The following is a 12,541-nucleotide window of genomic DNA, read 5'->3' as shown; positions in this document are numbered from 1 at the left end:
TGTGTTGTTGATGTATGTCTATGTGTATTAATGCTATAGATCTAGAGATTGTCAAGACATAGTGCTTAATGGAATGCTCTTGTGGTTTATTTAATGGTTCGTACTCATTTCTTGATGGATTGTGCCTCTCCGTTAGTTTAATTAGTTTAATTTCATGTCATTAGCTTAATTGTAGTGTAGTTGTAGTTTAGATGTTAAATGGGAGGACAATCCATGCTTGTTGTTTGATGTTCCACACTTATGAAAGCAAGTAGCACATATCTCTAACCTTGTAATATGTTTGGATTGTGAGCTTAAAGAAAGGATTAATGACTTAATTTGATATATTGTGCTATCCACTATGTTCCTTAGACAATATATGCTTAATTTGTCATCCATGCTTGTTGAAACAACCACACACACACACACAATGTTGCAATACATGTGTTTCCCCTCATTAATCATTCATTAAGGGTGTAGAAAAACTATGCTTAGTGGTGATCTCTAAACCCCAAGATCTCTCTCTTATTTTCTCTCCATTACATTTAATTGTTCACTTTAGTTTAAATTGCATCTTAGTGTAATTCAATCACCAACCAATCTTTTGATCACTCGACCTACTAACCTTAATCTCGATTCCACAACCTAATACGAACCACCAATCCCTTAGGACGATCCCTACTTGCCCTAACTATATTTTTAGTGAAAGGTAGTAATGGCAATTTCTAAATGTAAAACTCGGCCACATTCATATAGCCCTACACCACTATCTTTTAGTGTGCAGACTTTGGGTTTGGGTGCGACCTTCATACCAAGTTTTTGGCGCCGTTGCCGGGGATTGATTGAAGGTAACGTCATATTTGTGGAATCAATTAAGAATTAGTACTCTTTTGATCGTGTCTTTACTTTGTTTTCGTTTTCATTTTGGTTACTTATTGTGTTGGTTCTTATTTGACTAGGTGCATTTCAAGCAAGGAGCTAAGCAAAAGCAAGGAAAAAGCTAAAATCTAAAAATTTTGCAAGGCTAAAATTGAAAATTGAATTGAAGTGCTAAAGGACCCTTTGTGAGCTCTTTCTTAACTCAATCTCTAGTTAAATCATCGCCCCGCGTGGAGGCTTGTATTTCAATTCTTAGATAAATTGTGAGCCCACGTGGAGGCAATTTATTTTTGTTTCCATATTGTTGATAGCATGGGAGTATGGGAACATTGTATGTAGAGGAAGTTTGTTGATTGTTGATTTGTTACAAAGCTGAAGTGTTTGTTCATTACTTGTTGCTTGTTGTATTTTATTGTGTATGCATGGTCGTAGATCATTGAAACCTACTCTTGTCCCTCTAAATTTTCATGTTGAATCTGTTGTTCGAAACCCAAGGGGAAGAGAAAGTTCTAGTCAATCCATTTCATTAATGGAAGGACATAATGAGGACCATGTGGAGGACCTTGGTCATATAGACCAACAAGGCATCCTCCACCCCAATGTGCACCATGATAACATGCAAGTACTATTAGGCATGCCGAGGCCATTCATTCACCCACCAGAACAACAAGGCCAAGTTCCATTGGGAATGCCAAGGCCAATCTATGCTCCACCACCTCCCATCATTCAAGGCAATCAAGGTGTCCATGTTGCACCTCCAATTGGTAATCCTCCCCTTAGTTTAAGAGATCACTATGTGCCTAATGAATACAATGCACCCACATGCATTCAATTGCCACCATTTAAAGTACACCACTATGAGATCAAACCACAAACCATTCAAATGCTTCCTAACTATCATGGATTTCCAAATGAAGAACCTTACAAGCATTTGGATGAGTTTTTTTAAGTATGTTCCACCGTGAGATACACGGACATTCCAGAAGAGGTCTTAAGGCTCAAACATTTTCCATTCACCCTTAAAGACAAGCCAAAATATTGGTTTAACAATTTTAGGCCTTTTTCAATAACTTCTTGGGCAGAAATGCAACAAGAGTTCTTGAAGAAGTACTATCCGGTTTCTAAAACTAATGCCATGAGAACCTTAATTCGAGAGTTTTCACACGGGGATGGGGAAATGTTCCATGAGGCATGGGAAAGATTCAATGAATTGCTTAGGAAGTGTCCACATCATGACATACCCAAATGGTAATTAGTTCAATATTTCTTCGAGAGCTTATCGGACAATTATAAGGGCATGGTTGATGCTTCCATGGGTGGCTCTTACATTGATAGGCATGAGGATGACGTGTGGCGTCTTTATGAGAGCATGAGTGAAAATTCTTTGCATCAAACTTTATCTTCCAAGAATGGAAGGAATAGTGTTATCTTACATCAAGTCGACCATTCCAATAAAATAGCCGCCGAGATGAAATCCTTATCTCAAAGGTTTGATCAATTCTTGATCAACCAAAACTCGGCAAATCAAGTATCTTCCGTCCCTAATCATTCCCATCATGCATCCAATGAGACATGTATGACTTGTTCAAGTGTTTTACATTCTACTTCCAATTGTCCCCATGGACATGTGCAAAGTGAGCATCATGAACAAGTCAATGCAGCTTTTGTTAATCATGAGAACAATCTTTATGGCAATCATTATAATCCTAGTTGGATGAATCACCTGAATTTCTCTTGGAGAAACCAAGGTGAAGGCTCAAACCCTCCCCAAAGTGGTTTCCAAGGGAAGTATGTTCCACCTCCAATGCAAAGTCAAGGTTCCCAAGGTTTTAGATTATCATTTCAATCACAAGGAAATCAATTTGCTAATTCTCATTTTCCTAATCAATCATCATATTCTCAAGGAAATGTTAGGAGTCCCGATTTTGAAAATAAAGTTTTGACCGCTCTAGGCACTCTAAAGGCGAACACTTAATTGCTTCATTCTCATTCTCATTCCATTGCAAAGCTAGAAACTCAAGTAGGGCAAATAGCTAGTAGTTTAAACGCTAGAGAGAAAGGGAAAATGCCCTTGAATGCCCCACAAAAGCAACAATGTGTTATGGAGACTCATTCCTCATCGGAAGGTCACACAATAGAGCATGTCAATGCGGTGACTACCTTGAGAAGTGGGAAGATTGTGGACAACTAAGTGGGTATGTCTAATGAAGAAAGTAAACCGGTGCAACCATAAGTTGACACCCGTCCCATTTCTCATCCTATTCCTCCTTCATTCCATGTGCATGATCTTTCAACTGAGAATATTTGAAAAGTGATTTGAAAGGTGATTTTGAAAAGAAAAATTTGCAAAATGATTTCAAAATTTCTTGTGTTAAAGAGACTTCAAAGAAAATTTTTGAAAAGGTTTTTAAGCCAAAAGCTCTATTCTCGGATCCCTTAAAAGGATCCATTTCAATTGACAAGCAAAAGGCAAAAACAAATGAAATTATGGATGTGTTTAGGCAAGTGAAAGTGAATCTTCCACTTTTAGATGTAATTAAGCAAATTCCGGCTTATGCCAAGTTTTTGAAAGACTTATGCACCCAAAAGAGGAAGAACAAAAGCCAAGCACCTAGGAAAGTGGTCTTAACCGAGCAAGTAAGCTCAATTTTGTAGCATAACACTCTTCCGAATTTTTCATTTTTTGACACTATTCATCTTTCGTCTTTTTCTCGGTTGTCACTTTGTTGGCATAACCTCGCTTTTCGTGTTCGGTTTTGCTTCCACTTTCGCATGCACTCATGATATATAATTTCTTAGAGACGTGTGTTTTTACTTTCCTAGAAATGCATGCCATTTGTGCACTTTCTTCCTTAAGGGTGTGGATGCACACTTTCCTTGGAATTTTCCTTTCTTTTGGGGTCATTAGTGTAATTACCGAAAGTAATTATTTTTCATTTTAGGGACCATTTTGCAATTTAATTTGGAAGATATTTTCAAAAATGATCTTTTTGCAATTTCCGAAAAGTGTGACAAGTGTCACACTCTCATTGGTCCATTTGTTGACATTTGTGTGGAAACACTTTGATACCTTGGATAATGACACATGGAGGTTGGAAATTCATCAACTTGTTGACCTAGGATTGGTGCACTTGTTGGCTTGGAAGGTTGACAAGTGTAGGCTTGAAATTAAGCCTGGGAAGGAGCCATTGATTTGTGACAAGTGTATGCTCCAAATTTAGTCTTGCAATTCCTTTTGGGCCACTTTGGGATTATGGTTTTTAAGAAGGATTTTTGTGCAATTAATCAAACTAATGTGTGTTGACCGTGGTGTAAGACCACATAGTGAGTGTAGGATTTTTAATTCCTCTACTCACATTCTATCACACATTATTTCTTCATCTCCCTCTCTTGTAAAGAAAACCCTAGCCTCTATGGATGAAGCTTAGAGCCTTAAGCTTTGACCTTGATTTTTGAGGGCCTTCCACTCACCTTAGACCATGAAGCTTGGAACACTTTTTATTCCTCTCACTCTCCTTTTCATAACCCTAGAAGGGTTTGCCATTTTGTAATTTGCCTTGGATTCTAGAGAGACACTTCTCTAGTAAGGTAGGGAATGTTATAGGTTTATATTTTGTTGTCTTGCATGTTTTTGATGCTTATACATGTTGTATGCATGTCTTTTATTAATTTGAGAAATTAATGATTGTTGTAACTTGCTTATAACTCACTTTTGACTTGGTATATAGCATGGCCTTCACTTGATCTTCGTTATATAATTATTTGGAACCATATGAATAAGTTTTCAAATCTAGAGAATTAATGAATTTAATTTGATTTAAATTCTAGTTAATTGTACCTTGCTTGTTTTCCATTTTTGACTTGATATACGGCATGGCCATGACTTAATCCTTGACATATATTAATTTGAGATCATTTGAACAACTTTTGAAATCTAGAGATTTAATTAAATTAAATTAATTAAATTCCATATGATTATATCTTACTCCCTTTGTGAAATTAATGTGATATTTGCAATCACCATGGAATGGATATTCACATATATAAATTTGAGAATTTTTGGACAACTTTGATTTCTAGAGAAATTGATTAATTAGGTTAATTAATTTTTACTTAGTGTTCTAATGATTTGGACATATATTTCATGGGGCTTTTGCCTATTTATCATGCATCATGACTTGTTGCAACTTGGCTCCATTAATGTAGTCAATGAACTTACACCCTTATCTTGGAATGGTTTGATTACTCATGCGTTGCTTAGTAAGTAGTTGAATCATAAATCATATACTTGTGGTATATCTATTTCAATGAATTTCATGTGCTATATATCTTGTTTTCAGTCTATATAGATGCACAGTATGAATTCTTGACATTGTCACATACTATGTTAGTTGATGAACTTAGGGTATGACTTTTGTGTTCCAAAATCTTGGTTGTGCATTAAACGTGGTTAATGCATTTCTTGTATTTGATATAATCTTGGTTGCACAACTTGTTGATTTAGGGACTTGGGATATCAATCAAGAACGGGGGAAGGTACTATTGGGTTAATAGCCCTAAAGTGATCCCAAGAACGGGGGAAGGTACCCTTGGGTTGATAGCCCTAAAGTGATCCCAAGAACGGGGGAAGGTACCCATGGGTTGATAGCCCTAAAGTGATCCCAAGACTAGGGGCAGGTACCCTTTGGTTGGTAACCCTAAAGTGATCCCAAGAGTACGGTTTTAATCCGGGCGATATCCAAGTTTCCACATTGTTTGATTTCACTCTTTAAATTTCAAATTGCGATTCCTTGAAGATTTAAACTTGTCGTGTATGTCGAATGCTTCAATCTTGTTTACTTGCATTGGTTTTTTTGCCATGTTCTTGCATAGATATTTTGCCTTGTTCTTGATTTCATGTATAACTCTTTTCGTGTTTCATAGAATTTCCCATCCTTGTTAATTGCATAGACATTTTGCCTTGTTCTTGAATCCTTGTTAATTGCATAGACATTATGCCTTGTTCTTGAATCCGTATTTAACTTGCTTAGATATTATACGTTGTTCTTGAATCCGTGTTCAACTTGCATAAATATTATATCTTATTCTTGAATCCGTGTTTAACTTGCATAGACATTATGCCTTGTTCTTGAATCCATGTTTAATTTGCATAGACATTATGTCTTGTTCTTGAATCCTTGTATAACTCTTATCGTGTTAATCAGAATGTACTGATATTGTTAATTGCATAGATATTGTGCCATGTTCTTGATTTCGCGTATTATCCCTATCGTGTTAATTGGTATGTTCCAATCCTATAAATTGCATTGCTTTATGTGATCCATATATTCTAGTATCTTCTTGTTGTGTTGTATGGATTATTCCAAATCTTGGTTAATTGTATTGAAAATGCAATTTATGTTAATCTATATTCAAGCATTCTTCTTATCGTGTTTTTTGGATTATCCCAATCTTGATTCATTTCACATACGTATGTATATCATGATTCTTGTTGATTTATGTTCTAGGGTAGCTTAGGATGCTCCTTGAGTCTCACTTTCACATAGACGTTAGGTGATATGAGTCCCTTGACATGTTTCACCTTAAGGTGATAAATTGTAAAACGCTAGGTCGATGCATGCTCATTTCTTACGAGTAGCTTTATGTTGCTCATCCTAAAGTTACTGGGGCATATTTCAGGTATGAAGAATTGGTTCGTGATGCTTAGCATTCCTTGGATGTCGTGTAGCTTTCAAGTATCCATTTCATGCAAATGTTAACATAAAATGTCATTTTGTAAATTTATGTGTCAAAATATGTATATTTGATTCCATGTATGTAATGTGTACATAAGTACACTCCTTTTAATGTATTTGAGATGTATAAAATAAAGCCAGAGGCCAATATCATGTATCTTGTATCCAATGTAAATTTTGACTTCATGAAATAATATGAGAAGATTGAAAAATGACAAGTTATTATTTTGCCATGGTTGCATCGGGTGTGGGAATTCCGTTTTCATTCTTCCAATAGGTCTCAATAATCATGTATGAAGTGCGGCCAAGGGCCAAATGGTCATTTGACTCCGTTTTATAATTTTGGTTTTCAAATTTTCCGTTTCAAGTTCATTTTCTTCTTTTTGGCCGTTGGGGAGTTGGATTTTGACTCGGCCATTTTCGGGAGCCGCGGACCATTCCCGCGCGCTCAAAATCATCATTTACATTTGCGGGATTGATCATTTCCATGAAAAACCCTTTCGTTTGTGTTTTGAGCCTCCTATGGACTCATTTCACCTTTTTGTTGAAAAACTCAGCTTAAGGGCATTTTGGAGATTTTTTTTGGAAAATAAATTCCGTTCTTAACTCCGTCACATAGAAAATGTGATTTTATGGGGAGTTTCTTCACGTCATTTGTCCGAAAAATGTCATCTTGACCTCGAAAACCGCGTTCTAAATTCATTTTTTTGCTAAAACACTGTTTCTGCTGTTTAAGTTCAACCCTGGTCAAGTTGAACCGGTTCAAGAATAGTTAAACCGATTCAAGGTTCATTTTTGGTTCAGTATGGGCATTCTATCCATGTTGAGCCGGTTCAAGAAATGTTGAACCGGTTCAAGTCTTCTATAGTTTTCAATTTTGGACTTCGAACTTCAAATTGATGTAACTTCTTCGTTTTAACTCCAAATTGGTCTGTTCTTGAGTCTAAATTGACCGCGTCAAAGTCAGCTTTCCAATGGTACCAATTTCAGCTTTAGATTATTTTCGTAGCTCAAGATATCCATGTTTTAGTGAGAGGGTATCGGATTTGGTTCGAACCGGGATAGGGTTCTTTTGAGATTTCTCTTCCTTTGGCCTTGGGACTTCATGTGAAGTTACCAATGGTTGTTTTTGAATTTTTTTGATCTCATTTGACTTGTTGGAAGTCAAATTCCTTCCTCTTAGGGTAAAATGACCATTTTACCCTTGGTCCTTCATTCGGTAGGGTTTTCATACCCTTGTCCTTATTTTGCTTCCGCATTTTGTTCCTTTAGGTTTTGTGACCTCATGGAAGGTTATCAAAGGGTCTTAGAGGTGTGTTATGCCTTGGGAGATCCTTGTCTTGTTTCTTGCTTCCGCATCTGGATCCGTTAAGGGGTCAATCTTTGGTTCATCACTGTAGCGGGCTGAATCAAAACCCGAGTCGTTACAAGTGGTATTAGAGCATCCGGGTTTGAATACCTTGGACAATGGGTTTTGTGTGCATATCATGCTCACGTTGTTATGCTTTGATATGTCATTGTATTTTGATAACATATTTTGTATGATAACATGTCTTGTGTGATAACATGTTTATGTGTTCAGGTGTTTTGAGACATCTATTATTTGTTAAGCATGGTTTATGTGTATGTATGCTTCCTAATAACATGTCTGCGTTACTATCATGTCTTGGTATGACATCATGTCTATGTGCTTATGTTAGCATGACCGTATGCGACGTATGTCGGTGTACCTTACGTTTTTCATTCATGTGTATTATCGTACCATGTACGTACGTGTTTCTTGATAACATGTTCTGATTCGATAACATGTCTGATTGCTTACATGGCAACTTGTTTAGATGCTTAGTTTGACTGTCTTAGCATATGATATATGCCTGTTTACCTTAGCAAATTATACCTGCTTGTTATCCTAGTACATTGCATACACATGTTCATCCTGACGTGCTTCATGTGATCTTACTACTTGTGTGAGTAGATAGTCCGTTGCTATGTTGCATACTAGCTGCTTACTTTTATGTTTGGTTTTGACGTTGTCTCTTAGGATCTATCGTATCCCTTGGATGCATTTTTGTTTCACGAAGTTCTTCCTTGGATAGGAGAAATTTATCTAGTAAGGGCCCATGTAGGGAACCTTCTTGTCTGTTTTCTTGGTTGGGTGTTTTGAGACCTTAGTCTGACGATTGATACGAGTAAGGCTCATGTGAGCGTAGAGGACTGCGATTTATTTCCTTTTCCTTGTCTGGTGGAGTAAGACGCGGGCCAGAGAGACACCGTTTCATTTCCTTTGCCTTCGCGACTTCTAGATTCAAGGCCTTAAGCATAGCGGTGCCTAGGACATTTTTATCAGAGTTTGGGATTGGCCAAAATGGTCTGGCCAGATATTATTAGACTATACCCCACTCTCACAGATGCCCGGTTCTCGTAGTGCTTTTGGTAATTATCGTTTCTGACATTGATGTCATCCGTATCGATAGGTTTTTCAAAGTTGACCTGGTTCGGGACAAGTTATGAATTAGTGTCTTATACTGTCATGCTACCGTACCAAGTTGTGTGTTGTGGGCGGGTGCTAGTTGCCGTCAATGCTACCTTACTGACGAGTAAGTGTAGGCGGGCGTTAGGCGCTGTCATTGCTACCACACATTTGAATACATTGTGGGCAGCTTCTGGTCGCTGTTCATACTGCCTTGTCACTTTCTTCTTGTATCGTGTTTTGACGTCTCGTTGTCTTGGGATTCTCTCGGCGGTTGACGTTGAGTTAACGTGCCGATTCATTTGAGGTGTTGTCTCTCAGTTCGTGGTTTCATGTTCCTTCATTAGTCTCGAGACTTCTAGAGTTGTCCTTCGGTGCTTTATGAGCTGTCCTTCGTTTGACCTTTTGTTCGGTCCCTATTATGTTCTTTCCTGTATGTTCTGAATTTTGGGGACAAAATTCCTTTAAGGATGGTAGGTTGTAATGACCCGGTCATTTGCCTTCCTTTCCATTTTCCTGAAATTTTACGAATAATTTTTTTTTTTCGTTTAGTTTCCTTTTCTAGAGTTCTGTTTCTTGTCACTTAGTGTCTTCTCGAGTGCTTGGAATTGGTTTCTAAGACTCTTTCATGTGGATTGACAACTTCCTTTGAGGACCAAGTCATTTCCGCATTTTTCATTTTTTGACACTATTCATCTTTCGTCTTTTTCTCGATTGTCACTTTGTTGGCATAACCTCGCTTTTCGTGTTCGGTTTTGCTTCCACTTTCGCATGCACTCATGATATATGATTTCTTAGAGACATGTGTTTTTACTTTCCTAGAAATGCATGCCATTTGTGCACTTTCTTCCTGGGTGTGGATGCACACTTTCCTTGAAATTTTCCTTTCTTTTGGGGTCACTAGTGTAATTACTGAAAGTAATTATTTTTCATCTTAGGGACTATTTTGTAATTTAATTTGGAAGATATTTTCAAAAAGGACCTTTTTGCAATTTCCGAAAAGTGTGACAAGTGTCACACTCTCATTGGTCCACTTGTTGACATTTGTGTGGAAACACTTTGATGCCTTGGATGATGACACATGGAGGGTGGAGATTCATCCACTTGTTGACCTAGGATTGGTGCACTTGTTGGCTTGGATGGTTGATAAGTGTAGGCTTGAGATTAAGCCTAGGAAGGAGCCATTGATTTGTGACAAATTTATGCTCCAAATTTAGTCTTGCAATTCCTTTTGGGCCACTTTGGGATTATGGTTTTTAAGAAGAATTTTTGTGCAATTAACTAAACTAGTGTGTGTTGACCATGGTGTAAGACCACATAGTGTGTAAAGGATTTCTAATTCCTCCACTCACATTCTATCACACATTATTTCTTCATCTCCCTCTCTTGTATAGAAAACCCTAGCCTCCATGGATGAAGCTTAGAGCCTTAAGCTTTGACCTTGATTTTTGAGGGCCTTCCACTCACCTTAGACCATGAAGCTTGGAACACTTTTTATTCCTCTCACTCTCCTCTTTATAACCCTAGAAGGGTTTGCCATTTTGTGTTGATTTGCTTTAGATTCTAGAGAGACGCTTTTCTAGTGAGGTAGGGGATGTTATAGGTTTATATTTTATTGTCTTGCATGCTTTTGATGCTTATACATGTTGTATGCATGTCTTTTATTAATTTGAGAAATTAATGATTATTATAACTTGCATATAACTCTCTTTTGACTTGGTATATGGCATGGCCTTCACTTGATCTTCGTTATATAATTATTTGGAATCATTTGAATGAGTTTTCAAATCTAGAGAATTAATGAATTTAATTTGATTTAAATTCTAGTTAATTGTACCTTGCTTGTTTTCCATTTTTGACTTGATATATGGTATGACCATGACTTAATCCTTGACATATATTAATTTCAGATCATTTGAATAACTTTTAAAATCTAGAGATTTAATTAAATTAAATTAATTAAATTCCATATGATTATATCTTGCTCCCTTTGTGAAATTAATGTGATCTTTGCAATCACCATGGAATGGACATTCACATATATAAATTTGAGAATTTTTGGACAACTTTGATTTCTAGAGAAATTGATTAATTAGGTTAATTAATTTTTACTTAGTGTTCTAATAATTTGGACATTTATTTCATGGGGCTTTTGTCTATTTATCATGTATCATGACTTGTTGCAACTTGGCTCCATTAATGTAGTCAATGAACTTACACCCTTATCTTGGAATGGTTTGATTACTCATGCGTTGCTTAGTAAGTAGTTGAATCATAAATCATATACTTGTGGTATATCTATTTCAATAAATTTCATGTGCTATATATCTTGTTTCTAGTCTATATAGATGCACACTATGAATTCTTGACATTTTCATATGCCATGTTAGTTAATGAACTTAGGGTATGACTTGTGTGTTCCAAAATTTTGGTTGTGCATGAAACATGGTTATTGAATTTCTTGTATTTGATACAATCTTGGTTGCACAACTTGTTGATTTTGGGACTTGGGATATCAATCAAGAACAGGGGAAGGTACCATTGGGTTAATAGCCCTAAAGTGATCCCAAGAACGGGGGAAGGTACCCTTGGGTTGATAGCCCTAAAGTGATCCCAAGAACGGGGGAAGGTACCCTTGGGTTGATAGCCCTAAAGTGATCCCAAGACTAGGGGAAAATACCCTTGGGTTGGTAACCCTAAAGTGATCCCAAGAGTACGGTTTTAATCAGGGCAATATCCAAGTTTTCACATTGTTTGATTTCACTCTTTAAATTTCAAGTTATTATTCCTTGAAGATTTAAACTTGTCGTGTATGTCAAATGCTTCAATCTTGTTTATTTGCATAGGTTTTTTGCCATGTTCTTGCATAGATATTATGCCTTGTTCTTGATTTCATGTATAACTCTTTTCGTGTTTCATAGAATGTCCCATCTTTGTTAATTGCATAGACATTATGCCTTGTTCTTGAATCCTTATTAATTGTATAGACATTATGCCTTGTTCTTGAATCCTTATTAATTGTATAGACATTATGCCTTGTTCTTGAATCCGTGTTTAACTTGCATAGAGATTATGCCTTGTTCTTGAATCCGTGTTTAACTTGCATAGACATTATGCCTTGTTCTCGAATCCGTGTTTAACTTGCATAGACATTATGCCTTGTTCTTGAATCCGTGTTTAATTTGCATAAACATTATGCCTTGTTCTTGAATCCTTGTATAACTCTTATCGTGTTAATCAGAATGTACTGATCTTGTTAATTGCATATATATTGTGCCATGTTCTTGATTTCGCGTATTATCCCTATTGTGTTAATTGGTATGTTCCAATCCTGTAAATTGCATTGCTTTATGTGATCCATGTATTCTAGTATCTTCTTGTCGTGTTGTATGGATTATTCCAAATCTTGGTTAATTGTATTGAAAATGCCATTCATGTTAATCTATGTTCAAGCATTCTTCTTATCGTGTTCTTTGGA

At 36.6% G+C, this 12,541-nt stretch overlaps 1 non-coding gene across 1 annotated transcript; it reads right to left on the bottom strand.

Annotated features, from left to right (window-relative positions):
• Positions 1-1,990: 1,990 nt before the first annotated feature.
• LOC132280484 (small nucleolar RNA R71) lies at positions 1,991-2,097 on the bottom strand. The gene has a single exon (XR_009471580.1). It is a non-coding gene; the product is annotated as a small nucleolar RNA R71 (small nucleolar RNA).
• Positions 2,098-12,541: the final 10,444 nt, after the last annotated feature.

The sequence above is a fragment of the Cornus florida genome, unplaced genomic scaffold (assembly GCF_030987335.1).
Source record: "Cornus florida cultivar Cherokee Brave unplaced genomic scaffold, ASM3098733v1 CherokeeBrave_3.0.0_Hap2_Chr10, whole genome shotgun sequence".
Lineage (NCBI taxonomy): Eukaryota > Viridiplantae > Streptophyta > Magnoliopsida > Cornales > Cornaceae > Cornus > Cornus florida.
The sequence above is the reverse complement of the archived record's forward strand: the minus strand, read 5'-3'. Positions and strand labels throughout refer to the sequence as shown.